The sequence below is a fragment of the Sinohyriopsis cumingii genome, chromosome 2 (genome assembly GCF_028554795.1).
Source record: "Sinohyriopsis cumingii isolate HCF-2022 chromosome 2, ASM2855479v2, whole genome shotgun sequence".
Classification (NCBI taxonomy): domain Eukaryota; kingdom Metazoa; phylum Mollusca; class Bivalvia; order Unionida; family Unionidae; genus Sinohyriopsis; species Sinohyriopsis cumingii.
In genome coordinates, this window is record NC_142962.1 from 48,601,066 (window position 1) to 48,606,970 (window position 5,905).

Genomic DNA, 5,905 nt, shown 5'->3' on the forward strand with positions numbered 1-5,905 from the left:
CTTCAGAAGCAAGCAGCATTCATAATTTTAGATGCATCTATTGATCATCCTTCAAAAGCATTGTTTACAGAACTCAAAATGTTCACAATATATAACAGGACAGAGTTTTACAAGGCAGTTCTTTTATATAAATGTCTACATGGAACATCACCAGAGTATCTTCAGGACTTATTCAGGCCTTTTTCAACACAATACCAGTTGAGATCAATATCACATGGAAACCTTCTAGCACCAAAACCAAGAACAGAGCAATTTAAAAAGAGCTTCCAATACTCTTGTACAGTTCTATGGAAGAAGCTTCCACTACATGTAAAACTCTGCTGAAAATATTACAGCATTTAAGAAGAGATATCATGAGCATGTATGTGTTTCTAACAGATACTGGAATTAAGTATTTTAATACTAAACATGTTAAAATAAACAGTAATTATTGCTATCTTCAAATAATGTGCATTGTTATACTCTCCTTAAGAAGGCCTCAAGGGGAGAATAGTCCTTGACTAATGAGTCACCCTCTATAAATAAAGCATTATTATTATTATTATTTCTTTGATAACAACAAAGCCACTAAGTATTTCTTTGAAACTAAGTATTCTTTGATAACAAAAGGAACAAATTATTTTTTATAACAACAGAGCCAAATAGTATTTCTTTGACAACAACAAAGTAACAAAGTATTTCTTTGAAAATAAAAGCCACAAAATATTTCTTTGATAACAGCAAAACCACAAAGTATTTCTTTGATAACAGCATAGGAACAAGTTCGTGTTACATTTGTTGAAAAAAGTTTATACTGAAAACCATTTCACATGGGTTGATAGGAGATTAAAGTACACAAAAAATTCAGATAACATACTGCATGGTTTAAGTCTTAAATTAGCAACACGCAACAAGGAATTGATTTTAAAATTAATTGAAAAAAATGCAAATTTATAAAATGCAATTTTTTTTGGTATCTGATACTTAGGTCAGCATTCAAAACAATCAGTTAACTATGCTTTGAGCCCTACTAACTGTACTTGAAAAATCTCAATATGACAATGTTTGCGTGTGTGTGTGTGTGTGTGTGTGTGTGTGTGTGTGTGTGTTTGTTTGATTTGGATTTCTAACATAGCTTTACCAATTTTTCAGTCATATCACATCAATGTCTGCAATGTGGCAGTTTCTAGTGATGTCTAGCACTGGGGCATCATGCTGCAGACATGTAGCATGATGTCCCACCCAGTCACATTATCCTGATACCAGGCCAACCAGTCCTAACACTAACCTCTTAATGCTGAGTGCCAAGCAAGGCACCTGTTAGTATTTTATAAGTCTTTGGTATGACTCATCTGGGGTTTGAACCTGTGATCTCCCACATCCTAGAGGGATGCTCTAACTACTAGGCCATCAGACTGGTCTGGCAATTTGTGGAATGGCTAATTGTGGTAAAAGATTATTTGCACTAAATCAGATAGAGACAGAATGCAAAGACCTTTTTGATTACATCATTATCACCTATCCAACTATTCTGTGCAACAAGACAGAAAGTGGTTCCTCAAAGATAGAAAGTGGTTACTAAAAGACAGAAAACTCAAAACAATGAAAGTAATTACTCAAAGATGAAAAGGTAATCATGATAGATCCTGAAAATAAGTTAGATAAATGCTTACAATACTGGTTATGTCTATCAAGGTACAAATACTTGGTTTCTCAATGACTGAGAAAACCAAACAAAGTTAGCAGCTAACCTAACTAGACTAGGTTTTAGTGGTAAACATTTTAAAACATCAATATGGGTGATAATATGACAAAATAAACTGAAGGAACTGTGCACAAATCCTTTACATTCTCCTGGGTACAAGTTCAAAGATTTTTTAGAAATAAAGAAATATGTTCATCAGGTTCATAAGGTAATGCATTTATGTCATGAACCCCAAAACATAGATATATACTGTCTTTGACAAGTATACAATGCCTTTAATAAGTTCATTGGTCCATAACGTAATCTATTTATATCATTAACCTGAAAACAGGAATAAATTGCCTTTGACATATTCATGGGTCCATGAGGTAATGTATTTATGTCAGCAGTCCCAAAACATAGGTATATACTGCCTTCAACATTGATACACTGCCTTCAGCAGTGCTTCAAGTTGCGAGTAAATTACTCAAAATTTTGACCAGAAGTTCTAATTGGCAAGTAAATTTTGCAGAACAGTCACTGGCTGGTGACAACAACAAGGCTCAAGCTCACTGATATCAATCTCAGGGACTTGTATCATTGCTAACAATTTACCTATCAGTCATACAGTATGACCATCTTCACTGATCAAGGTTACAAACAGCTATAATTTGGTGCTTTGTCCTAGTGACATCTATTGGATTTCATGTGTTGTCTCCCTTAGTATGTAATGCCAACTAACCAATAGCATGGTGCATTGTACATTGGCCAAAAATGGTGTTGGCAATTGATCTAAAAAGGATACTATGCAAGTTTAACATCGAAAGTATGACTATGTACAGGTGTATTTGAGTGAAAAGTATTTGTGCAAACACGGACCAGCACTGGAAAATTGCTTATTTATCAGTCCATTAAAGTTGTGTGGTCCCCTTGTCTCGATCACATAGGAACAATGTTCAAATTTGAACAACTTAATTTTGATTAGATGCGGTGGCTTGTTGCTGCACCCAATGAAATTCACAGTCCTGAAGCACAGAAATATCTGCTCGATATGCCAAGGGATAGCTATTGGAACCTTAGATGGAAAGATGACTGTGTGACATGGGAACCATTATGCATTTGGCATAATATTATGCTTTCTGTTCACCTAATTACATCTTGCTTGCCTGAATATGGATTTTGCAAAAAGTCGTGTTTGTCATTTTTATTAATATCCCTTTAATTTGTCTCCTCACAAAAATTTGAGAATATTCTAAAAAGAAAGAGTGCTGCACAAGGGTAGCATAAGAGTTAATTTGTCCAAGACCTATAAGTACTTTCCTAGTTTTCAGTTTATAGCAACTGTATATGACTCATGTCCAAGAAAACATATGCATTTCTTTTAATTTGAAACTCTGTCTCGCAGATTCATCAGATTGATAGTTAGTTAGCGGAACAGTGTGTACTTTTAAAGAAAATGGCACTGGACATTTAAGCAAAACAGGCTTTTAGTTTGATTTGTGGATGAAAATTGTTACAGCAGATGGATCTTTTTAAACTTCAAAACATGTCTGAACAAAATAAGAACAAATCAACACTGCTTTACAAATATGAAAAGAAGAATATGGGATTGAGAACACTGTCATGCTCCTTACAGAATTTGTGGACTTTTGTGATTTTTTGGCTAAAGTTAGGCATCTAGACAAATTAAAGTGCTGAATATAACTAATTTGTCAGTGTGTTTCGTGTTTTATTCTGTTTCTAATCCACATGGAATTTTGTTACCTGCCACAGGTCAAGATTAGTAGCAAAAATAAATGTACATTTTCCATAAAGTGTGCTGTGATTATGCCATGTAAAGTACACATAGCATGTTACGATTATGCTTTTTTGCTACTTGTATTATTCAAAAAATCATTTATACCTCTTGGGGTTGGCATGTATGTACTATGAAAACTTCAAGGGAAGACACTTATGTTACCTAGTAAAGAATCAATACTGATATTTCAAGCCACATTTTGCATAGGAAAATTTGGCGACCAAATGTTTGCAAATGGCAACTTTATTTTTAAGTTGATAGCTATTCTGTGATCAATATATTAGACTTACCTGGAGCCCTGTTCAACATATTTGTGTGTCCATAAGGTAAGCTATTTAAGTCATCGACCATAAAACATAGGTATATATTGCCTTCAGTATGTTCATGGGTCCATAAGGTAATTTATTTATGCCAACAACCTACAACATAGTTGTATACTGCCTTCAATATACACATGGGTCCATAAGCAAATGCATTTACATTTCAACCCCAAAACACTTTTTATACATGAACAATGCTGTTTTATTTGTTGTTTTTATTTTATTATACATTTGATGATTTATGACTTGAAAGCAAATTGATTTGATATCTTTTATTATAATTAAATAACCAATCTTTGTGCATCTTAAATTTTAAATTGGTAGGATTCAAAAATTATTTTGATCCTCTACATGCTTTCTTTTCATCTTGATCAGTCCTTAACACACTGAACTCTAACTGGAACACCATTCAGATCATCCAAAAAAGTAAAGGAACTTTCTGGTTCATCTGTGGAATGTTAAAAATGTTGTCTTTGTTCAAGTCAGTTTATCTTTATATAACTGTAAGAACTGTCAGATTTGACACCAATGCAGAGAGAATCAGTACATATCATCAGCAGTCTCATTCTTTCACCATATTTAATTTTTAATTTTGTGTATCAGAACTCAGGCATCAACCATTTAAATTATTCTAATATGGTGAATCCACTATGGATCAGTTGGCTAATTTAATTGCCTTCTACTAATCTTCATACAACCATGGATCAGTTTGATTATCATAATTGCCTTTTACTTACAAGCTATATACAACCATGGATCAGTTTGATTATTATACTTACCTTTTACTGAGCTATACACAACCATGTATCAGTTTGGCTAATTTAATTGCCTTCTACTGAGCGATATACAACCATGGATCAGTTATTTTAATTGCCTTTTACTTAGCTATACACAACCATGGATCAGTTTGGCTAATTTAATTGCCTTTTACTAAGCTATATACAACCATGGAGCAGTTTGATTACTATAATTGCCTTTTATGTACAATCATGGACCAGTTTGATTATTATAATTGCCTTTTACTGAGCTATACACAACCATGTATCAGTCTGGTTAATTTAATTGCCTTCTACTGAGCTATATACAACCATGGATCAGTTGATTATTTTAATTGCCTTTTACTTAGCTATTCACAACCATGTATCAGTTTGGTTAATTTAATTGCCTTCTACTGAGCTATATACAACCATGGATCAGTTATTTTAATTGCCTTTTACTTACAAGCTATATACAACCATGGACCAGTTTGGTTAATTTAATTGCCTTCTACTGAGCTATATACAACCATGATCAGTTATTTTAATTGCCTTTTACTTAGCTATACAGAACAATGGATTAGTTTGTCTAATTAATTGCCTTCTACTGAGCTATATACAACCATGGATCAGTTTGATTAATTGTTTTACTGAGCTATTAACAAGGTTCAAGCCATAGTTGCTGTCCAAAATCTTTCAGTTTCTGTGATGTATCACAAAGAACATAACTGTTCTGAAACAATTAGTTTTTGTACCATGTAATCATCAATATAGTTCTATTGCATAGAACATGTTATTTTTTCTTGGGACAAGTTTTTCTGGTGCTTGTGGCTATGTCTGATATTGGAGGTCAATTTAATTGTACATTCTTTGAAGTTATTTATGCCAAGCATATACCAGCAAATATAGTTTAATATATATATATATATATGACTGAGTGGTCTCAAGTACTCAACGTTATGGATTACTGCCATCTCACTTTTGTCTGTGTGGGTTTGAGTCTCTGGCTCTGTCACGTGGGTACATGAGAAAGCTTGCCAGTAGCTTTTTGCGGGTCCGTGGGTCTTTCCAGGGTTTTCCCTGGTTCTTCCTCCACCATTTATACTGGCCGCCATGTATAGCCTATCTTGTGCTGAAAAATGGCATTAAGCCTTATAACAACATTTGTTTTCTTTTTAAATTCATCACTTAATACTGATTCTATTACTGTGGTTGTTAACAAGCATTTTACGAAAAAGCATTCTGTGCTTTTAGAATGCTCAATCTCTTGTTACCATGTTAAAGTTAAATTATTTAGGCCTTCAAAGTGTGAGTGGGTGTTGATATGTAATCTCAATTAATAAATCTCAAAAGATAACAAAATCTGATA